Genomic DNA, 25,545 nt, shown 5'->3' on the forward strand with positions numbered 1-25,545 from the left:
TAGAATCAAGAATGTTTAGCTCATGCCTAAGTTTGGTAAAGGTTTTCTCATCTAGTGGTTTGGTAAAGATATCGGCTAGCTGTTCTTTGGTGCTAACATAAGCAATCTCGATATCCCCCCTTTGTTGGTGAACCCTCAAAAAGTGATACCGAATGACTATGTGCTTAGTGCGGTTGTGCTCAACGGGATTATCCGCCATGCGGATTGAACTCTCATTATCACATAGGAGAGGGACTTTGGTTAATTTGTAACCATAATCCCTAAGGGTTTGCCTGATCCAAAGCAATTGTGCGCAACAATGGCCTACGACAATGTACTCGGCTTCGGTGGTAGAAAGAGCTACAGAATTTTGTTTCTTTGAAGCCCAAGACACCAGGGATCTTCCTAAGAACTGATAAGTCCCTGATGTGCTCTTTCTATCAATCTTACACCCTGGCCAATCAGCATCGGAATAACCTATTAAATCAAAAGTGGATCCATTGGGTACCAAAGACCAAACTTAGGTGTATGAACTAAATATCTCAAAATTCGTTTTACGACCCTAAGGTGAACTTCCTTAGGATCGGCTTGGAATCTTGCACACATGCATACGGAGAGCATAATATCCAGTCGAGATGCACATAAATAGAGTAAAGATCCTATCATCGACCGGTATACCTTTTGATCTACGGATTTACCTCCCGTGTCGAGGTCAAGATGCCCATTGGTTCCCATGGGTGTCTTGATGGGCTTGGCATCCTTCATCCCAAACTTGGTAAGAATGTCTTGAATATACTTGGTTTGGTTGATGAAGGTGCCTTCTTGGAGTTGCTTGACTTGAAATCCTAGAAAATACTTTAACTCCCCCATCATAGACATCTCGAATTTTTGAAACATAATCCTACTAAACTCTTCACAAGTAGATTTGTTAGTAGACCCAAATATGATATCATCAACATAAATTTGGCATACAAACAAATCATTTGCAATTGTTTTAGTAAAGAGAGTAGGATCGGCTTTGCCGACTTTGAAGCCATTAGCGATAAGAAAATCTCTTAGGCATTCATACCATGCTCTTGGGGCTTGCTTGAGCCCATAAAGCGCCTTAGAGAGTTTATACACATGGTTAGGGTACTCACTATCTTCAAAGCCGGGAGGTTTCTCAACATAGACCTCCTCCTTGATTGGTCCATTGAGGAAGGCACTTTTCACGTCCATTTGATAGAGCTTAAAGCCATGGTAAGTAGCATAGGCAAGTAATATACGAATTGACTCAAGCCTAGCTACGGGTGCATAGGTTTCACCAAAATCCAAACCTTCAACTTGTGAATAACCCTTGGCTACAAGTCGGGCTTTGTTCCTTGTCACCACACCATGCTCATCTTGCTTGTTGCGGAAGACCCACTTGGTTCCTACAATATTTTGATTAGGACGTGGAACAAGATGCCATACCTCATTCCTCGTGAAATTGTTGAGTTCCTCTTGCATCGCCAACACCTAATCCGAATCCCTTAATGCGTCTTCCACCCTGTATGGCTCAATAGAAGACACAAAGGAGTAATGTTCACAAAAATGAGCGACATGAGATCGAGTGGTTACCCCCTTATGAATATCGCCGAGGATGGAGTTCATGGGGTGATCTCGTTGTATCGCTTGGTTGGGTGAGGCGGTCTTGGACCCTCATCATCTTCCTTGTCTTGATCATTGGCATCTCCCCCTTGATCATTGTCCTCCTCTTGAGGTGGCTCTTCTTGATCTTCATTTTCATCATCTTGAGCTTGATCCTCATCTTGGGTTGGTGGAGATGCTTGATTTGAAGATGATGGTTGATCTTGTGCATGTGGAGGCTCTTCGGATTCATTAGGACACACATCCCCAATGGACATGTTCCTTAGCGCGACGCACGGAGCCTCTTCATCATCTAGCTCATCAAGATCAACTTGCTCTACTTGAGAGCCATTAGTCTCATCAAACACAATGTCACAAGAAACTTCAACTAGTCCAGTGGACTTGTTAAAGACTCTATATGCCCTTGTGTTTGAGTCATAACCAAGTAAAAAGCATTCTACAGCCTTAGGAGCAAATTTAGATTTTCTACCTCTTTTAACAAGAATAAAGCATTTGCTACCAAAGACTCTAAAATATGAAACATTGGTCTTTTTATCGGTGAGGAGTTCATACGATGCCTTCTTGAGGATTCGGTGAAGGTAGAGATGGTTGATGGCGTAGCAAGTGGTATTGACTGCTTTCGCCCAAAACCGGTCTGAAGTATTGTACTCATCAAGCATGGTCCTCGCCATGTCAAGTAGAGTTCTATTCTTCCTTTCTACTATACCATTTTGTTGTGGTGTGTAGGGAGAAGAGAACTCATGCTTGATGCCCTCCTCCTCAAGGAAGCCTTCTATTTATAAGTTCTTGAACTCCGTCTCGTTGTCGCTTCTAATCTTTTTGATCCTTAAGCCAAACTCATTTTAAGCTCGTCTCAAGAATCCCTTTAAGGTCTCTTGGGTTTGGGATTTTTCCTGCAAAAAGAACACCCAAGTGAAGCGAGAATAATCATCCACAATAACTAGATAGTACTTACTCCCGCCGATGCTTATCTAAGCTATCGGGCCAAATAGGTCCATGTGGAGTAGCTCAAGTGGCATGTCGGTCGTCATGATGTTCTTGTGTGGATGATGAACACCAACTTGCTTTCCTGCTTGACATGCGCTACAAATCCTGTCTTTCTCGAAATGAATATTTGTTAGTCCCAAAATGTGCTCTCCCTTTATAAGCTTATGATGATTCTTCATCCCAACATGGGCTAGTCGGCGATGCCAGAGCCAACCCATGTTAGTCTTAGCAATTAAGCAAGTGTCGAGTTCAGCTCTATTAAAATCAACTAAGTATAGCTGACCCTCTAACACTCCCTTAAATGCTACTGAATCATCACTTCTTTTAAAGACAGTAACACCTATATCCATAAAAAGACAATTGTAGCCCATTTTGCATAATTGAGATACTGAAAGCAAGTTATAATCTAAAGAATCTACAAGAAAACATTGGAAAAAGAATGGTCAGGTGATATAGCAATTTTACCAAGTCCTTTGACCAAACCTTGATTTCCATCCCCGAATGTGATAGCTCTTTGGGGATCATGGTTTTTCTCATAGGAGGAGAACATCCTTTTCTCCCCAGTCATGTGGTTTGTGCACCCGCTATCAATGATCCAACTTGAGCCCCCGGATGCATAAACCTACAAAACAAGTTTAGGCCTTGTTCTTAGGTACCCAAACGGTCTTGGGTCCTTTGACATTAGAAACAAGCACCTTGGGTACCTAAACACAAGTCTTTGACCCCTTGTGTTTGCCCCCAACATATTTGGCAACTACTTTGCCTGATTTGTTAGTAAGCACATATGATGCATCAAAAGTATTAAATGAAACATTGGGTTCATTTGATGCAATAGGAGATTTCTTTTTAGACAATTTAACATGAGTGGATTGCCTAGAACTAGATGCCTCACTCTTATACATAAAAGCATGATGAGAGCCAGAGTGAGACTTCCTAGAATGAATTCTCCTAATTTTGTGCTCAGGATAACCAGCAGGATATAAAATATAACCCTCGTTATCTTGAGCCATGGGAGCCTTACCCTTAACAAAATTAGACAATCTTTTAGGGGCATTAAGCTTGACATTGTCTCCCTGTTGGAAGCCAATGCCATCCTTAATCCCAGGGTGTCTCCCACTATAGAGCATACTTCTAGCAAATTTAAATTTTTCATTTTCTAAGTCATGCTCATTGATTTTGGCACTAAGTTGGGCTATGTGATCATTTTGTTGTTTAATTAAAGCTAGGTGATCATGAATAGCATCAACATTAATGTCTCTACATCTAGTACAAATAGTAACATGCTCAATGGTAGATGTAGAGGGTTTGCAAACATTTAATTCATCAATCTTAGCATGTAACATGACATTTTCATTTCTAAGATTGGAAACAATATCATTGCAAATATTTAAATTCTTAGCCTTAGCAATTAATTTATCATTCTCAGTTTTAATGCTAGAAATTGATTCATTTAATTTGTCAATCTTATCAAGTAAACTAGCATTATCATTTTTAAGATTGGCAAAAGAATCATCACAAACATTTAATTTTTCAACCTTAGCAATCAATTTAGCATTCTCAAATATAAGGTTGGAAATAGTGTAATGGCAAGTGCTTAGCTCACTAGTTAATTTTTCACATTTTTCTACTTCCTGAGCATAAGCATTTTTAACCTTAACATGCTTCTTGTTTTCTTTAATAAGGAAGTCCTCTTGGCTATCCAAGAGTTCACCCTTCTCATGAATAGCACCTATCAACTCATTTAATTTTTCCTTTTGTTGCATGTTTAGGTTGGAAAAAAGGGCAAGTAAATTATCTTCCTCATCACTAGATGTTGCATATTTAGTGGAGGCTCTAGATTTTACCTTCTTTTTGTCGTCCCTTGCCATGAGGCACTTGTGGCCGACGTTGGGGAAGAGAAGACCCTTGTTGACGGCGATGTTGGCGGCGTCCTCGTCGAAGGAGGAGTCGGTGGAGCTCTCATCGGAGTCCCACTCCCGACAAACATGGGCATCGCCGCCCTTCTTCTTGTAATACTTCTTCTTCTCCTTCCTTCTTCCCTTCTTGTCGTCGCCCCTGTCACTATCACTTGATAATGGACATTTAGCAATGAAATGACCGGGCTTTCCACACTTGTAGCTAGAGATGTCAATGGGGACCCGATACCTGCCATCCCATGGGGAATTCCCCTATTAGAGTACGAGTATGAGACGAAAATTGTCCCCATGGGTATGGATATGGGACAAAATCTCCACCCATTGGGTAAACAGGTATGGGTTTGGGAAGCAATAATCCGAACCCGATTACCCATGGGTATTTCATATGTGTACACCTGTCGTGTTTGTATGAATGAGTTGAGGCCGAGCCAGCCACCAAGCCCAGCACGACAGCGCACCAGGCCACAGCCCAACAAGGCAACACGACAAGGCAACTAGCAGACTAGCAAAAAAAAAAAACCCTAAAATAACCAGCCATATGCTACGCCCTGCCCAGACGACGGTGATGACCATGGATTCTCATGCGCCATCGAACCTAGATGGTGACCAATGAAGGTGAGCAAACTCCATTTCTCCATTTCTTCTATCGGTCCCGAAGTACTTATTTCTTTTCTGATGGATGGATGAATGGATCATGGTTCATGGTTCATGGATGAGTGCTTGCCGATGTAGTGATGTCTGAAATCTAGATTGTTTGTGCTATATGTTAGTACCTAGTTATCCCTTAATTGGGGATGGGGACCCATTGGGGACCCGAAACCCGAATGGGGATGGGTATGGGATGAGTTTTGTACCCATGATGGGTATGGGGATGGGTACGGGGATGGATCAAACATGATGGGGATGGGTATGAGATGCTATAATCCGATGGGGAATTCCCCATTGACATCTCTACTTATAGCAAACTTTCTTGGAGCGGGGCTTGTAATCCTTCCCCCTCCTTTGCTTTAGGATTTGGTGGAAGCTCTTGATGATGAGCGCCATCTCCTCATTGTCGAGCTTGGAGGCGTCGATGGGAAGCCTACTCGACGTAGACTCTTCCTTCTTCTCCTCTGTCGCTTTGAAGGCGACGGGTTGCACCTCGGGTGTGGAGGTGGCGCCCCGCTCGATGATTTGTTTGGAGCCTTTGATCATCAACTCAAAGCTCACAAACTTCCCTATAACCTCCTTGGGAGACATTAGCTTGTATCTAGGATCACTACGAATTAATTGAACTTGTGTAGGATTAAGAAATACAAGTGATCTTAGAATAACCTTGACCATTTCATGGCCATCCCATTTGGTGCTCCCGAGGTTGCGCACTTGGTTCACCAAGGTCTTTAGCCGGTTGTACATGGCTTGTGGCTCCTCTCCTTGGTTGAGCATAAATCGACCGAGCTCCCCCTCGATCGTTTCCCACTTGGTGATCTTGGTCACTGTTGGGGGTATGCTTCGTAGCCGAAGATCCTAAAGAAAGAGAACACCTTCGGTAGACCCTCTCAGGAGCAAGCGCCGAAGCTATTACTTAGAGAGCTTCGGCACAATGATAGATCTCAAGACGAAGGGCCGAACCGACTTAAAGATGAATTGACTTAAAGACCCATGATGTTTTGTGTCATTATTGTAGTCAATTGTAAAGGACTTAAATGTAATTTTACGCAGGATGCACCCTGTGCCTATAAATAGGTGAACAGTACCCCTGCACTGTTCACGCTATCCTATAATTGCTGACACATTACACTGGAATCGTTTTCTGTCGGAGACGAAGGTATAAATGTACCTAAATATTGTGTTTCGACATTTAAATTTATACTATAAAATATATAAATAATGTAGTTTGTATTTCCTATAATGTCTAGTATTTTATATTTTATTTCATATTAATGCATGCTTAACCACGAAGGTATAACTTTCGTGGTATCTTGTCTGTGGCCTTCGTTCGAAGTTCATTAAATCTATGGGGATATAATGCTTCAGCGAACGAAGGGCATTATTATTTAACATTTTTTATGTTGCCTTGTTCTTAATACGAAGCATTTGAGAACAAGTCCCCAACAGTCACCTCATCTCCTTCGTGCGCGGTCTTGAGCACGTCCCAAATCTCTTTGGCACTATTCAACCCTTGCACCTTATTATACTCCTCTTGACTTAGAGAGGCGAGGAGTATAGTAGTGGCTTGGGAGTTGAAGTGCCGGATTTGGGCTACCTCGTCCGAGTCATAGCCTTCATCCCCCACGGATGGTTCCTGCGCTCCAAATTCAACAATGTCCCAAATGCTAGCATAGAGTGAGGTTAGATGTTGCCTCATTTTATCACTCCACATACAATAATCTTCACCGTTAAAAACCGGTGGTTTGCCTAGTGGGACAGAAAGTAAAGGAGTGTGTTTGGAAATGCGAGGATAGCGTAAGGGGATCTTACTAAACTTCTTGCGATCATGGCGTTTAGAAGCGACGGATGGCGTGTCGGAGCCGGAGGTGAAGGCGACGAAGAATCGGTCTCATAGTAGACCACCTTCTTCATTTTCTTCTTCTTGTCGCCACTCCGGTGTGACTTGACGCGGGGAGGTGATTCCTCCCTTTTGTTGCCAGACTCTCCCGATGGAGCTTTCCCGTGGCTTGTGGCGGGCTTCTCGCCGGTCACCATCTCCTTCTTGGCGTGAGCTCCCGACATCACTTCGAGCGGTTAGGCTCTAATGAAGTACCGGGCTTCGATACCAATTGAAAGTCGCCTAGAGGGGGGTGAATAGGCAAATCTAAAATTTATAAAGTTTAAGCACAACTAAAAGCCGGGGTTAGCGTTAGAAATATAATCGAGTCCAAAAGAGAGGGCAAAAAACAAATCACAAGCAAATAGCGAGAGTGACACGATGATTTGTTTTACCGAGGTTCGGTTCTTGCAAACCTACTCCCCGTTGAGGTGGTCACAAAGACCGGGTCTCTTTCAACCCTTTACCTCTCTCAAACGGTCACTTAGACCGAGTGAGCTTCTCTTCTCAATCAATTGGGACAGTTAGTCCCCACAAGGACCACCACACAATTGGTGTCTCTTGCTTTGATTACAAAGATCTTGGAAACAAGAAATAGGGAAGAAGAAAAGCGATCCAAGCGCAAGAGCTCAAAAGAACACGGCAAAACTCTCTCTTCTAGTCACTATTGCTTTGAGTGGAATTGGGACTTGGAGAGATTTTGATTCACTCTAATTGTGTCTTGTATTGAATGCACTAGCTCTTGTATTGAATGTGTTGGCTCAAAACTTGGATGCCTTGAAGTGTGGTGGTTGGGGGGTATTTATAGCCCCAACCACCAAAGTGGTCATTGGGGAAGGCTGCTGTCGAAGGGCGCACCGGACAGTCCTGTGGGCCACCGGACACTGTCCGGTGCACCAGCCACGTCACCCAACCGTTAGGGTTCGACCGTTGGAGCTCTGACATGTGGGGCCACCGGACAGTCCGGTGGTGCACCGGACAGGCACTGTTCACTGTCCGGTGTGCCTTCTGGCGCCTGCTCTGACTTCTACGCGCGCAGTCCGCACTGTAGCGTTGTCAGCCGATCGTTGAACTCAACCGTTGGCGCAGTAGCCGTTGCTCCGCATGACACACCGGACAGTCCAGTACTACACCGGACAGTCCGGTGAATTATAGCGGAGAGCCGTTTCCAGAAACCCAAAGCTGAGCAGTTCGAGTGGATTCACCCTGGTGCACCAGACACTGTCCGGTGGTGCACCAGACACTGTCCGGTGGTGCACCAGACAGTCCGGTGCGCCAGACCAGGGCAGCCTTCGGTTATCTTTGCTCCTTTGATTTGAACCCTTTCTTTTATCTTTGTATTGGTTTGTTGTGAACCTTTGGCACCTGTAGAACTTATAGTCTAGAGCAAACTAGTTAGTCAAATAATTTGTGTTGGGCAATTCAACCACGAAAATAATTTAGGAAAAGGTTTGACCCTATTTCCCTTTCAGCTAGCCTTGATCCTATATGTGCTTTGTGCCATTAGTATGAATTATAACTTATAGCTATAAAAGAGAAAGCTATTTTGTGATATGTTTTTTTCAATAATCCTTTGTAGCTATAAAAGAGAAAGCTATTTTGTTATATGCTTTTTTCAATAATTCTTTGTACCACATACTTCATGGGTGGCGATGGCAGACCGTCTTTGTTAAGCTAACTTCTATTTTGTTCATCGTCATGTGAGTAAGTAAAATGAGAAGTGTCAATTCATTTTGGTAGTTTAAAGTAGAAGTGCAGTAGTTCTCTCTTTTCTTCCTTAGAAAACATGTATCAGGGGAGAATGGATCCAATATCTGTTATTGTGGTATTAAGAGGAGACAACTATGTAACTTTAGGAACATATAGAAGCTAAATGTATCGTTATACCAAATTTAACTCTGTATTCTGTGGCACATGGGAATTTGCTAGCATGCGCTGTGCCTTTGCAAATAGATGTGATCAGGCTATATACATATAAGATGCTTTGAAATAGTTCTAGCCAATATTAAATAGGAATTGCTTACCACATTTTTTATTGGTAGAAGTTGATAGTCTAGCGAACAATGTCACTGGAGAGTCATGTGTGGTTGTAAAGCCAAATACGCCGTCCTATGTGAGCAGTTATTGTTGGGCATAATTATGCATGGTAGATGCTACTGGTGCTTGTGTTCCATGACTTGTTAGCACAAAGAGAACAAAAAAGACTATTCATGACAAAGAATGTTGATATGTTAATGGTAACTGCAAAGGTAAACTTAAGCGACATAATGGAGGCTAGGTCTACTAGAGGACCTCGAGAAGCATGTGTTGTTCTAACAAGGGTTCTGTTACCTTTTGTGAAATTTGACCTTGAGCTTTTCTATTGCTACTGCTGGATAGGGTGTTCAACATCTTTCACGAGAACCCATATCTTGTTGGCAATTGGAGCGGGACCGTTATCACCACAAGTTCTCAGTGAGGGAACATGGAAGACAGATTTTCGTTAAAGTAAAAAGTAAGTTTCAACACAATTTTTGGTAGCATAATTTAAACTGATACTCCCTCACCTTCTTAAGTGCTCTCTGCTGCTTTTTTAGAAATTACAATAAATTAACTTTTAATTTTTATCTCTAGGACACAAATAATTATGTTTCAGATGTTTCATCAGTAGTAATGAAGCCGAGTTTGTATCTGTGAATTGAAAATGTTTGTGTAGTATAGCAGTGATTAAGTATTTACGAAAGAAAACAACCTTCTTCTAAAGAGACACAATAAACTAAGTGCTTTGTGGAGGGTTACCCAAGTTTAGTGTCTGTCTAGTTGCAGTTGTGCAGTTGTATCCAGTAGAGGTCTGAGTTGAAGGGTTGTTGCACTTGGTGCAAGATGGGAACCACCATCTACTATTCTGTAGAGGTGTGAGATAGTAACAATGCACCTATAACCTTCTAGCCGCGTTATGGAAGAGAAGGTTATTGTACATACAATAAACCTATTGTTGACGTAGTGATCTCTCAAGTTATGCAAATAGCTAAATAATTAGATCATAAATCACATGGAACACATAAACATAGTGGGTTAAAGTATTCATGAGGCTAAATAAAATATTTTCACCACATATCATGCATCGGATCGATGATGCCTTACATGTAAGGAAAAGAGGCTAATGCAAGTGCTACTTATAAAGTGTTCTATCAACGTGTAAGCGAAGCAAGCTAATGTAAGTGGTACCTGCTACCTATAAAATGTTCTCTTGATGGAGCTGATCCAAGTGGTGATATCAGCGCTACTTACATAGAAATATACATAACATAAAGCACATGCAAGACATAAACTAAGTGGGACAAAATAAAATGTTAGTCTTCACAAATCATGCAGCGGGCCAATGAAGTCTTACGTGTATGGAGAACAGGATAAGGTAAGTGTCAATTACCTTGTTGGGTGAAGTCTCTAAGGATTAGTGCTATTATTCCATGCATTTCAACCCAAAAAGGTGGTGCCATATAGTATTCAAAACACAACTTCAGCCCTTTTGCACACCAATAATGCAGTATATTCGCAAAACATGTTGGAGCAGAGGCTATGAGTAGGCTTACCTCTGTGTATCAACAGATCACTTGGACGTTGCCTATGGATGTACTTTGTCTGTAGCAAGTGGTATTAAAAAACTATAACAAAACAAGAGAAGGGGAGATTTGGATAAAATATAGAAGCAAATAGCAGAATCTGAATCCATCATCCGACTAGATTAGTTAAAAACAAAAAAGGATAATAGGACGTGTACCCACCAAGTCAAATGTGTAAAGTTGTTGTGCTCCACAAAGGGACTGTAGGGAGACCGAAGGAATAAGAAGAGAGGTCATAGAAGTGTGAAGACGTAAACAAACAAAATAACAATGCGACACATCCCAAACTGAAGAACATAGAGGCACGCGTCGCGGGATCTCCCTGGCAAAGGATGGACCAATAGATGATGGGGAGAAAGGGAATGGTGAAGCATCTTGGAAACACATGAAGGAGAGGGGACGAACAGTGTGGCGGCACCGACGAAAATAGATCTTGTAATGGCGAGAGCTCATTCCCCTTCCTTTCAAATCGCACTACATGCAAGATCTGTCGAAGAGGGAACACAGACAAACAGAAGAGGAAAAGGGAAAGAAAGTAGATCTAAATGGATGTAGCAAAATGTATATGCCTTAGAGAGAAAGAGAAAGACCATGGGGGGAATAGCACTACAAAGAATTTGCTTAGTCTTAGTTTTTTTGTAATTTATGGCCAGCTAAAGCAAAGTTCCATGCCTATAGGAAGCAGAGTGAAAGAACAAAGTCCATGGAAGGCAAAGCGACAATGCAAAGGGATGAAAGCATAGGAGCACAGAGGGGAAGCATGCAGATCCACCGCAAGCAAAGAACTTGAAGGGAAAATAAGGGAAACAAACCTCTTTTTAACATATCGTCCACGAACCAGAACCGGCGAACAAAGGGACTGATTTTTCACCAAACAATTGGAGCAGACGACGAAGGTGACGGGAGGAAGAGGAACAAAGAGGAAGGAACTAGGAGAGCGTCACCTGCAAACCCGGAGAGGCAGAAGGAACGAGACACTCCCATCCAAGCAGACAGAGTGAAGACCAAACGTCAGATAGAAGTCTTCGCGTAGTCTCGAGAGGTGAAGGGGCAACAGAGCAATGGAAGCCATCAATGCACGTTCGAGCGGTTCAGATTTTTTATCGACGTGGCGCAACATCGTCGTTTTGAACCGGCTTTCATATATAGAAAATATCAGTTTTCTTTTACAAGTTTTTGTTGCAAATAAGATATGATATTTCATTGAAGAAAATAACATCAAACACATAAATAACAAATAAAAAAGTATGTAGTTCATAAATAGAATTACAAAAATACATGACTTAAAAAATCACACAATACATAGATCAAATTAAGGCTCGAGGATCTCAAGATGGGTCGTAGAAGGAAAAAAAGTGAGGAGGCCAGGGTTTCCCTTGTCGTCTTCCTCCTGTGCTTCGACGGCCCGTGAGCCTGCGCTTGCTGCCCTTGGGCCGCGTCTTCTCGCGCCTCACGGGGCTGGCGTCGCGTCTCCTCCGCGCTCAAATTGGATTGGCTGGTCCTCGGGGGTGGTTTCGCATGGCTCGGCCCATAGCGATCGTCGGGGCCTGCCGTCGCTCGGATCGGTGGAGAAACAAGGTACAACTCTAGGGTTTCCTTCAGATCACATTGGAGCTCATTCTTTCCCACATTTCGCGTCGTTCCTCTCCCATCTCTGGTCTCTTCCGTCCACGGTTCATTCCAACTTCAGAGGGGGTTGCTTTGCGTCCCCGATTCGTCCTCTCGTGGCGGAAGAAGAGCGGCCCCTTCCGGGTCGCGCTGCTGCCGTGCCGAGGATGGATCCGAAAGGCAGAAACCCTAGTTGGGGTCATTGGGGGCAGAAGGATGTCCCCCAAGGCTCTCATACGTGGGGGAGAATCAGAATCTCAGCTAGAGATTGAAACCGGCTCTTAAAAAATCAGATAACAAGGAAGATATCTTGACATCTTCATCGGGTGATGGCGGTCAATCAGGTATTCTCAAGTCCCCCCCCGCCCGTTTTGAAAAAAGAGAATGAAATTGTTCGTCGTTTTTTCTGTCAAAAATGTGGCGCGGAGGGGCACCATGCCAGAGATTGCTTCGAATCTCTGCGGTGTGATATCTGCCGTAAAGAAACCCATATGACTGCTAGGTGTGTTCTTCCCAAACAAAACAAACCTTGTATGCCTATTGTTGGCATGGCGGCGGATGGTTTAGGGTTTTATTCCTCTCATTTTGCTAAACCCTTGTCTAAAAAACCTAAAAGGAGTTTCATCGGGCTGGTGAAGGTGGTAGAGGGTTTGATCTCAGCTGAAGATCTTGAAAAGGATTTTGGTTTCCATTTCCCTTGGGGTAGAACTTGGAAAGCTACCAAGTGTCACTCTAGGTTCTTGATGCAGTTTCCCTCTCAAGAAAGACTTGATGAGATGATTACCTTTCCTGAGTTGAAAATGAAAATGTCTGGGGCAAAAATTATTGTGTCCTCTTAGAGCTCACAGACTAAACCTAAATCCAAATTGCACTCAATGTGGATTGTTGCTGAAAATGTTCTAGAAGAACTTCAGAATTACCAAGCTATTTGTGAGCTAGGCTCCACAATTGGTGTTGTTGAAGAAGTTGACATTCTATCCTTAGACACTAAGGATATTGTGAGGTTCAAAGTGCATGTTAAAAGTGTTACAATGATTCCCCCAATTATTGAGGTTGGTGTTAAACCCTTCTTATATGACATCTATCTTAAAATTGAAAATATTACTTATGAGGGATGGAATGATGATTCCATAAACCTTGGTAAGAGAGCTTCGGTTGACATGCAGGGTTTTGTTGATCCTTCTTTTGAAAAATCTGGAAAAAAGGTCAGAAATGTTGGTGACAAATCTGCAATGGATGATTTGAGGTTTGAAAACATTGGTGATTCTCTGTCTCAAGGTAAAATATATGTGCGTTGTTCTAAGGTGACCGAGGGTATTGAAGATGTGAAACCTATTGATGATGATAAAGGGTATGATGATAATCCTGTTAATGATGAGGATGATTTTAATGAAAGTAAAGATGATTTAATGAGTTCTCAAGATTTGGAGGAATTTGCTAAAGATGAAGATTTAGTTTTGCCCTCTCCTCAAGAGAAAGAAAACAAGACACCAGCTGAAATACAAACTGAAGGTGTTGCCAAGGATGTTGGGGAAAAGAAAGGTGTGAATATGGAAGTTGATCATGTTGAAGGTATCAGAAGGAGCAGTAGGCTTGAATCAAATGGTGAGATGAAGATTGCTGATAAGGCCGCAACGAGAGCTATGGCTAAAGATGCATTCATCAACAAAGGTATGTCATCAAACCCTTTTTCCGTTCTCAATACTGATAATTCTGTTCTCATGGATATTGCTTCAAACTTGGGAATAGAATTAGGACCTTCTTTTACTGATTCTGTGGAAAATTTAGAATTAATAAAATCATTAGAGCTCTCCAGAAAGAATCTTGCAATTCAATCTGTCAAGAGCACTCTTGGTACAAGTCCTCCTGTAGATCCTAGGTCAGATGTGGATAAGATTATCCATAATGATGAGGAATACAATGAAATGACTGATATGGAGAATGTGATGGTCTTAAGAAAAGGCAGAAAAAATCGTCATAAAAAATCTGCTAAAAAGAAAAAGAAGAAATCTCCTCCTAAGCTTAGGTATACACCTAATAAAGGGAGGGGAGTGCATTCTGACCTCATCCCCAATATTTCAGAATGATTGGTCTCATCTGGAATTGTCAGGGTTTGGGTAAGGATGTGAAAATCAAATTCTTAAAGGATACCTTAAGAAAAGAAAAAATTGATTTTATTGGTTTACAAGAAACCAATAAAAAACCCTTTGAGGATTCTTGGCTGAACTCTATTAGTGGTAATAGAAACTTTGCCTGGTTCTGGACTCATGCAAATGGGAGATCTGGAGGCCTCCTTGTGGGGTTTGATGGAGATGTTTTTGATGTTAGAGAAAAAGAAATGGGAGATTTCATGATCAAAATTCTTGTGGTTCATAAAGAAAATGGCTTCATTTGGAATTTCATCAATGTGTATGGTGCTGCTCAAAATGATCAGAAACAGAAATTTCTTAGTGAGTTGTCTTCTTTCTGTTCCAAATGCAATCACCCCATGCTGGTTGGTGGTGATTTTAATATTTTAAGGAAAGAGATAGACAAAAATAAGCCTGGGGGAACAAATAAATGGAGTTCTTTGTTTAACTATATCATTGACTTTCACAACTTGCTAGAGCTTAATCTGAATGATAGGCTTTATACTTGGTCTAACAACAGAGATCCCCCAACTTTTGAAAAGTTGGACATGTTTCTTGCTAGTCCGGAATGGGACCTTCATTATAAAAATGTTAGTGTTTCTGGGCTCAGTAGGACATTTTCTGATCATGTTTCCTTGTGTCTCAGAACTGACTTTATGCCCTCCTTGAAGAGGACTTTAGGTATGAATTGTGCTGGAGGCTTAGATCGGATTTTAAAAGTTTAGTCTGGGATAACTGGTCATTGCCTGTTAGAGGCAAAAAAAAGTATTGATATCTGGAAAGAAAAAACAAAGAGACTGAAAAAATGTTGAAAGGTTGGAATATTAATGTGGAAGGGAGATATTCGAAACTCAAGAAAGAGTTGATGTATAAAATTGATATTTTAGATAAGAGAAGTGAAAGTATGGGCATTTCGGATTATGAAAAACTTGAAAAGTTGAAATGGAGTGGAATCTGAAAAAATATGATGGCTAAAGAAGGGTGTATGAGAAAACAAACTGCGAGAGACAGATTCATTAATGAAGGTGATGAGAATACTAGGTATTTTCATCTTATTGCAAAAGGGAGAAAAAGAAGAGTCAAAATCCTTTCCTTGCTACATGAGGGTGTAACCATGGATTATGCTAATGACATTAATAAAATTGCGACTTCGTTTTATAGAGAGCTTTTTGGTCCTTCTGCCTCATCTAACATCAATATGACAAATCTTCAAATGAATCAGTTGAGTAATGAGGACCGGTCTCTTCTCACTGCTCCATTTGGCGTCGATGAGATTAAAAAGGTGGTGTTTGATCTAAAACACAACAGCGCTCCTGGTCCCGATAGTTTACCTGCTGAATTTTTTCAAGATTTTTGGGAGCTTATTTATCTTGATCTTTGGAATTTATTCAAAGACTTCTATGATGGGAATCTTGATATTGAAAGATTAAAATATGGGATGGTAACTCTTTTGCCTAAGGTGGATGATGCTGTTGAAATGAAAAATTTTAGGCCTATCTGTGTTTTGAATGTGTGCTATAAAATCATTACCAAGGTTTTAAACAATAGATTGGCCCTTTGTATCACTAAAGTGATAAGTGAATCTCAGTATGGTTTTATTCAAGGCAGATACATAATGGATGGTGTGATATCTCTCAATGAGATTCTTCATGTGGTGAAAAAGAAAAAACATAGTGGAGTGGTGCTCAAAATTGATTTTGAAAAAGCCTATGATAAAGTCAACTGGCATTTTCTATACTGCATGCTGAAAAAAGGATTTGGGAGTACTTGGTGTGATTGGGTTATGAGAACTGTTAGAGGTGGTAAAGTTGCCATCAAGACTAATGATGTTGTGGGTCCTTATTTTACCCCTCAAGGGGTGAGGCAAGGGGATCCTTTCTCTCCCCTCCTTTTTAATTTGGTTGCAGATGGCCTGGCTTGTCTGATTCATAAAGCACAAGATGAGGGCCTTATTGAAGGTCTTATTCCCCATATCATTCAGAATGGTTGTTGTTGTCTTCAGTATGCTGATGAAACTATTTTCTTCATTCAAGACTGTTTGGAAGGTGCTAGAAATCTTAAATTCATTCTGTCTTTTTGAACACATGTCTGGTCTTAAAATCAATTTCCACAAAAGTGAAATTTATTGTTTGGGGGAGGCTAAGGAAATTGAAGAATTGTATGCTGATATTTTTACTTGTCCTATTGGTAATCTTCCGATGAAATATCTTGGAGTTCCAATTGATAACAAAAAACTTAACAAAAACCTCTGGTGCTCCATGGAGAAAAAAATGGAGAAAAGGCTTGCTGGTTGGCAAGGAAGATTTTTGAGTTTGGGTGTAGATTGACTTTGTTAAATAGTTGTCTGAAAGGGAAATAGGGTTAACCTTTTCCCATAATTAATTTTGGTGGTTGATCGTCAACACAAACATATGGACTAACAAGTTTGCTCTAGAACTCATGTATTACAGGTGCAAAAGGTTCAACACAAACCAATAAAAGATTCAAGTTAGGGACTAAATTGAAACGGAACAAAGACTTGAGTGTGCTGTGGACTGGCGCACCGGACAGTGTTCGGTGCACCAGGACCGTATAGGGGTCAACTAGCCACTCTTGGGAAATCGCAGGCGCGCTCCGCTATAATTCACCAGACTTTCCGATGTGCCACCAGACTGTCCGGTGAGCCAGCGGGCAATGGCTATCCAACGCGCAACGGTCGACTCTGACAGCAGGACCAGTGAGCTACAGTGCGCGGCAGAAGTCAGAGTCGCAAAGTCAGAGGGCACCGGACTGTCTGGTGCCGCAAGAGGACAAAGCTCCAACGGTCGACTTCACTCCGAACCCTAATGGTTGGGTGTCGTGGCGGCGCACCGGACACTGAACAGTGAGTGTCCGGTGGCGCACCGGACTGTCCGGTGCGCCCATCGACATCAGCCTCCCCAATGGCTATGGAAGTGGTTGGGGGCCATAAATACCCCCCAACCACCTCATTCATAACTATCCAAGCATTCCAAACATTGCATTCAATACAAGAGCAAAAGACTCCACTCCAAGACACATCAAATAGATTGGATCCTCTCCAAAGCCTCCAAATCAACTCAATTCCATTAGGGACATAAGAGAGGGTTTTCTTGTGTTCTTTGTTTCTCTTGTTGCTTGGCTTGGCCTTTCTTTTCTTTCTCTTACTCTCAAGTGCTTTGTAAGCGAGCAAGAGACACCATGAGTGTGGTGGTCCTTGTGGGGTCTTAGTGACCCATGAGATTAAGGAAGAAGGCTCACTCGGTCTAGGTAACCGTTTGAGAGAGGGAAAGGGTTGAAATAGACCCGGTCTTTGTGACCTCCTCAACGGGGACTAGGTTCTTTGGAACCAAACCTCGGTAAAACAAATCACCGTGTTCACTCGCCTTATTCTTGGTTGATTTGTTTTCCCTCTATTTCCGACTTGAATTTAATTCTAACGCTAACCCCCGACCTTATTGCGTGTTAAAAGTTATAAATTTCAGGTTTCGCCTATTCACCCCCTCTACGCGACTTTCAATTGGTATCAGAGCTCGGTGCTTCATTAGAGTCTAACAACTCAAAGTGAATGTCGGGAGATCACGCCAAGAGGGAGATCGTGACCGGCGACAAGTCCGCAAGTTCGGGGAGGAGTCTCTCAAGGGAGTCCGGCAACAAACATAAAGAGGAATTCTCTTCCTCCAACAAGTCGCATCGGAAAGGTGACAAGAAGAAGAAGATGAAAAAGGTGGTCTATTACGAGACCGACTCTTCGTCACCCTCCACATCAAGCTCCGAGTCATCCATCGCTTCTAAGCGCCATGAGCGCAAGAAGTATAGTAAGATGCCCCTACGCTATCCTCGTATTTCAAGGCTCGCTCCATTACTTTCCGATCCCCTAGGCAAACCACCATATTTTGATGGTGTAGATTATTGTATGTGGAGTGATAAAATGAGGCATCACCTAACATCACTCCACGAAAGCATATGGGACATAGTTGAATTTGGAACGCAGGTACCTCAAGTCGGGGACAAAGACTATGACTCGGACGAGGCCGCCCAAATACGACACTTTAACTCCCAAGCAACTTCTATACTCCTTGCCTCTCTATGTCGAGAGGAGTATAATAAGGTGCAAGGGTTAAAGACCACCAAGGAAATTTGGGATGTCCTCAAAACGGCGCATGAAGGGGACGAGGTGACCAAGATCACCAAGCGGGAGACGATCGAGGGGGAGCTCGGTCGTTTCGTCCTCAACAAAGGAGAAGAGCCACAAGCAATGTACAACTGGCTAAAAACCATGGTGAACCAAGTGCGCGACCTCGGGAGCACCAAATGGGATGACCATGAGATGGTCAAGGTTATTCTTATATCCCTCGTATTTCGTAATCCTACTCAAGTTCAATTAATAAGTGGGGATCCTAGATATAAACTAATGTCTCCCGAGGAAGTAATTGGCAAGTTTGTGAGCTTTGAGTTAATGATCAAAGACTCCAAACATATTGTCAACTTGGAGCAAGGCGCCGCCTCCACACCCGAGGTGCAACCTGTCGCATTCAAAGTGACAGAAGAAGAGAAGAAGGCTTCCAATCGATGCCTCCAAGCTTGACAACGAGGAAATGGCGCTCATCACCAAGAGCTTCCGCCAAATCCTCAAGCAAAGGAGAGGGAGAAAACTACAAGTCCCACTCCAAGAAGGTGTGCTACGAGTGTGGTAAGTCCAATCATTTCATAGCTAAATGTCCAATTTCTAGTGAAAGTGATAGGGACGACGACAAGAAGGGGAAGAAGAAGGAGAAGAAGAGATACTACAAGAAGAAGGGCGGCGATGCCCACATATGTCGGGAATGGGACTCCGATGTGAGCTCCAACGACTCCTCCTCCGACAAGGACGCCGCCAACATCGCTGTCAATAAAGGCCTCCTCTTCCCCAACGTCGGCCATAAGTGTCTCATGGCTAAGGACGATAAAAGAAAGAAGGTACAATCTAGAGCCACCCCCAAATATACAACATCTAGTGATGAGGGTAGCTCTAGTGATAGTGAAGATAATTTAATGTCTCTTTTTGCCAACCTTAGCATGGATCAAAAGAAGAAATTAAACGAATTAATAGAGGCCATTAATGAGAAGGATGAACTCTTAGATAGCCAAGAGGACTTCCTAAATAAAGAGAACAAAAAAATTTGTTAAGTTGAAAAATGCTTATGCTCAGGAAGTAGAAAAATATGAAAACTTATCTAAGGAGCTTAGCATTTGCCATGATTTAATTTATAGTCTTAGAACTGAAAATGCTAATTTAATTTGTAAGATTGAGAATTTGAATGTTTGTAATGATTCTATTTCCTGTCTTAGAGATGAGAATGCTATTTTAAATGCTAAGATAAAGGAATTAAATGCATGCAAACCCTCTACATTTACTGTTGATCATGTTTCTATTTGCACTAGATGTAGAGATATTAATGTAGAAGCTAAAATAATCATATAGCTAAATTAACTACTAAAATTGCCGAGCATGAGCTCGAAAATGAAAAATTTAAATTTGCTCATAGTATGCTTTATAATGGGAGACGCCCTGGCATTAAGGATGTCATTAGTTTCCATCAGTGGAGCAATGTCAAGCTTAATACCCCTAAAAATTATCTAACTTTGTAAAAGGCAAGGCTCCCCTTGTTCAGGATAATGAAGGCTACATTTTATATCCTGCTAATTATCGTGAGCACAAAATTAGGAAGATACATGCTAGGAAACCTCAAAATGTTTCTCACCATGCATTTATATATAAAAATGAGGCTTCTAGCTCTAGGCATACCACACATGTTAAGATGCCTAGAAAGAAAATTCCTGCTGCATCAAATGAGCATAATGTTTCATTTAAGACTTTTGATGCATCATATGTGCTTACTAACAAATCAGGCAAAATAGTTGTCAAATATGTTGGGGGCAAACACAAGAGTCCAAAGACTTGTGTTTGGGTACCCAAGGTGCTTGTTTCTAACGTCAAAGGACCCAAGCCTGTTTGGGTACCTAAGAACAAGGCCTAAAATTGTTTTGTAAGTTTATGCATCCGGTGGTTCAAGTTGGATAATCGATAGCGGGTGCACAAACCACATGACAGGGGAGAAAAGAATGTTCTCCTCCTATGAGAAAAATGAAGATCTCCAACGAGCTATCACATTCGGGGATGGAAATCAAGGTTTGGTCAAAGGTTTGGGTAAAATAGCTATATCTCCTGACCATTCCATTTCCAATGTTTTTCTTGTAGATTCTTTAGATTACAACTTGCTTTCCGTTTCTCAATTATGCAAAATGGGCTACAACTGTCTATTTACAGATGTAGGTGTTACTGTCTTTAGAAGGAGTGATGATTCAATAGCATTTAAGGGAGTGTTAGAGGGTCAGCTATATTTGGTTAATTTTAACGATAACAAAGCTAAACTTGACACTTGTTTAATTGCTAAGACTAATATGGGTTGGCTTTAGCATTGCCGACTTGCCCATGTTGGAATGAAGAATCTTCACAAACTTCTAAAGGGAGAGCACATTTTAGGACTAACAAATATTCATTTTGAGAAAGATAGGGTTTGTAGCGCATGCCAAGCAGGAAAGCAAGTTGGCACTCATCATCCATATAAGAACATAATGATGACGGATAGGCCGCTTGAGCTACTCCACATGGACCTATTCGGCTCGATCGCTTACATAAGCATCGGCGAGAGTATGTAATGTCTAGTTATTGTGGATGATTATTCTAGCTTCACTTGAGTGTTCTTTTTGCAGGAAAAATCACAAACCCAAGATACATTAAAGGGATTCTTGAGACGGGCTCAAAATGAGTTCAGAAAAATCACAAACCCAAGATACATTAAAGGGATTCTTGACCCTATAAGCAAAGTCGTTGGCTACTTGTCTTAACTCGGCACTCATAGACGGATCTCTTTGGCCCTGCAAGTATTCGCAAGTTAAAAGACGCTAAATTGAGTTCATAGACGGATTTCTTTGACAAACTAAGCACGTACCTTACGTTTGAACCAGGAAATGAAATCGGGCAATCCATTTCTCGCACCCTTTCTAAGGAGAGTATCATATTCCTGTGGAGTTGGGTCCCTTGATCGACGCTAGAATTCATGAAGAAATTGTTCCATGTATGGCATCACCTCTTCAAGGTTGGTCAATACATATAGCATGATATGTTGCCACTCTTCATGTGTCAGGGTCTTGGTGGTCGAACCACTTGCGCTTCCGAGTTTGCCTCAAAATATGCTGAGGTTCGATTCATTGCCGCCATCATTGTAACGAGGGGGTGGATTATGCACGCTCGGCAGTTTGTCACCGTAGTAAGTTGTTGTAAAATTTGACACCTCCTCTAGAATCTATGCCTCTGCAATGGAAGCCTCGATTTTGCATTTATTTCTATATTTCTTTCGAATAGTCTTTAGACATTTCTCGATTGTATAGCACCAACGTCCCTGTATGCCCCTCCCATTCGTGCCTCATAGGGGAGATGAAGAATCAAACGTTGCATTGGATTGGAGAAGTCGGGCGGAAATATCTTCTCAAGCTTACACAGTAACACGGGTGCCAATCTTTCCAAGTCTGCAATTATGGTCCGAGATAACTCTTTTGCACAAAGCTGGCGGAAGAAATAGCTCAACTCTGAAAGCACTAGCCAAACATGCTCAGGGACATAGCCTCGAACCATCGCAGGAAGAGTCCGTTCAATCCATATGTGGAAGTCATGACTTTTCATCCCTAAGACTCGCATAGTAGATAAGTTCACCCCCCTACTGAGGTTAGCTGCATACCTATTAGGGAACATCAACATCTTGATCCACTAAAGTACTTCCTTCCTCTGGGCCCTGCTTAGGACAAAATCGGCCTTAGGCCTTCTCCATGTTTTTCCACCACTAGGCGGCTTCATCTCTTGGTTTGGTCTATCACATAACGTTGTTAGATCCACTCTTGCCTTTACGTTATCCTTTGACTTATCAGGAATGTCCATAATTGTTGCCCAAAGTGCCTCGGCAACATTCTTTTCAGTGTGCATCACGTCAATGTTGTGTGGAAGGAGCAGGTCGTCATAATAGGGGAGCCGAGTCAAGCCCGACTTATGTGTCCACATATGCTGATCACCATATCCCACAAAACCGCCTTCTGTATTGGCCACGAGCTCATCTATCTGTTGACGAATTTTGGCATCAGTCATCATTGCAGGTGGGCGGTCTGTCACTACGACACCTTTCGTAAAGTTCTCGATGTCTAGGCAGAATGGATGGTCAGGAGGGAGAAATTGTCGATGTTTATCTAACGATGAATATTTGCCACCCTTTTTCAACCAAATGAACCTAAGAGCTTCCTTGCAAACTGGGCATGGAAACTTACCGTGAACACCCCAGGCACAGAATAGCCCATATGCTGGTAAGTCATGCATGGAGTACTGGTACCAAACATGCATTTTGAAGTTTGTCTTCGTAGCTCGGTCATACGTCCATACCCCTTCCTCCCAAGCACGTACCAATTCATCGATCAAAGGCTCCATGTACACGCCCATTTTATTCCCCGGGTGTCCAGGAATTATCAACGACACGAATATATTCTGCCTTTGAAAGCACACACCGGGGGAGATTGATTGGGATAACAAACACGGGCCAACATGTGTATGGGGCAGCGCTCATTCCGTAGGGATTGTCGGATTGAACCCATCTACGGCCAGCGCAACACGTACATTTCGAGCCTCTTCGACTTTCTCACGGTGAATGGCATCAAAGTGATTCCATGCTTCACCATTGGATGCATGCACCATCTTATCAGGATTGTATCGTTTTCCATTTTTGTGCCATGTCATCTATTTCGTGGATTCCTCGGTCATGTATAGACGCTGGATCCTCGGTAGGAACGGAAGGTGGCGTAGGATTGTTAAGGGGATGTCGAGCTGCCTCTTCTGTCCATCACCAGAGTCTATGTAACACCCCAGGTGTTACTGGCAATAAAATTTGAGCATAACATCATGTGCATTGACATTTCATGTTGTTTGTCACACCTAGAATGCATTCACTAGGTAAAAATTTCAAAAGAAGTTGTAATGAGGTGACTTGATGTGGGATCAACCCTAGGGTAGGGTACTTAACCTTGGGATTAGGGCATGAGGGTAGTAGTAAGCCCAAAATGAGAAAACCTCAAAAGTAATTAGAAATGTTCATAAGATATCTAGAGTGTTGGGTTTGAGTGGCACAAAAACCCTAAATTACTCAAAACCCTAAAAGAAACCCTAGAAAACCCTAATTGGAACCCTAGGGGGTAAATGTAAATTCTAGGCACTTTTGGACCAAAGTACAAATATCAAAGTAATAGAACACCACAAACTAAGTAACTTTTACATTGGAGAATTTTCAAGTGGAGTGATGAAGTTTGGACTTATTTGCAAAAGATCCAAGAAATCCTATGTGACTAAGTTCTGAAATTTAGTGAAAGTGAGTCATGTTTGGAGCTTGGTATCTCTGAATTCATAAGGAATTTTCCCTAGGTCAATACATCAAAATTGTAGAGCAATGATAGGGGTATGACTTTGTTGAAGTGACTAAGCCTTGATGTTGTATAAGAATTTGTGACACCCCAGTGTCACCTAGGGTTTTCTCTTAAAATGCCAAACCAAGAACCATCATTTTATGTGAACCAAAGTAAGCATGAGCATCAAACTAACTTAAGAATAAAGAATTCACCAAGCATATACTTAAAAGTGTCATGATCAAAGCAAGTGGGTCCTTCCAAAAGGTAATAATGTTGCAACCCTAATAAACCCTAAGTGATCCAAGTTAAGCATAAAAGGGGATTAGGAGAAGTCATGAGGGAAAATGCAAAAATTTAAGATATGATCAAATTACAAAACTTTAGTTCACCAAATAACTAACAAAACATAGTAAGAGAGTTTGGCCTTTTGGTCTTTTTAAAATTCCCAAATCAGCCCTTGAACCATGAACACTTGGAGAAATTCAGATTTCTGAATTTCTGAAATTCAGACCTCTTTCCATATATCAACTGCGTTCTCTGTTTTTCAAAACTCAAAACTAGAAGATCCAAATATCAAAGTTGTGCCAAATTCCCTTGAACACGTCCTGGAAAAGTTTGAACTCAAACCAAATTCATTTGACACGGTTTTGGCGCAGTTTGACCTCGGGACCAGGCATTCTGACACTGGCACCTTGGTGACGCTACAACTCCCTGTCCCTAGCCTAAAACCGCGCGACGTCCATACACAAAAGACAAAGCAAGGTCAGGTGAACAAATCCTTCACAGCGATCTTGCCCAAATTCGCGAAGATTTGCACCCAACCAGCGCTTGAACATGGGCAGAGGCAACGGGCACACGTGTTCGACCGTAGCTGACACCTCCGGTTCACGCCCGTTCGCGCACCGCGCCTCCCAGTGCACGCCCGCGCGCGCTCGCCGGTCCACGGCCGCCCATGCACTGCGTCGTGCCGATAAAGCCTCCCCAGGCGCGCCCCACTTCACCCCGCGCTCACCATCACCGGCCAGCCCCCTCTCCTTAGCTCCGGCGAGCTCAATTCCGCCCGCCATTGCCGCCAGAGCTTCGACCATCGTGGCCAGCCCACTCCAGCCACCCCCAAGTCGAGCCAGTGCTTCGGCTAGCTCCGCCAGTGGCCCGTGAAGCTTCCCAAGCCCTCGGACCAGGCCGGACTTCACCGGAGGCCCGAGATCGACCTCACCGGACTTCGGTCTTTCGCCTCCGCGCGTGGACAGAGCTAACCGGTGAGTCTCCGCCCAATTTTTTGCACCCATATCTTCTCTGGCGTCCCGTGAACCTCTCTGACCCGTCCAATTGAACCATCTCGTCGTGAGCAGGCCGGACTCCTCGCCGCCGACGAGCATCCCCGCCTGCGCACGTGGACCGACCAACTCCGGCCATCCCCGACGGCGACCCGCACACCGTTGTGATCCCCGAGACCTCCCCTACGTCCTCGACCACTTCGCCGGAGCCATCTCACCGCCGGTAAGCCCCTCCGCCCTTTCTTCCGCCGCGGTTACTGTTTAAGTTAGGAGAAGGACCTCGGGTTAGGATTTGAAGAACCCGAGGGGTTTTCTGTAACGTCAGTGACCCATGTGAATAGTGGCCTAGGGACTGATCCGCGAAGAAAACTTAAAATACCCGCCAGGGACCCCAGTGCAAAGTGGTTTTCC

This window comes from Zea mays, chromosome 4 (genome assembly GCF_902167145.1).
Source record: "Zea mays cultivar B73 chromosome 4, Zm-B73-REFERENCE-NAM-5.0, whole genome shotgun sequence".
Taxonomy (NCBI): Eukaryota; Viridiplantae; Streptophyta; class Magnoliopsida; order Poales; family Poaceae; genus Zea; species Zea mays.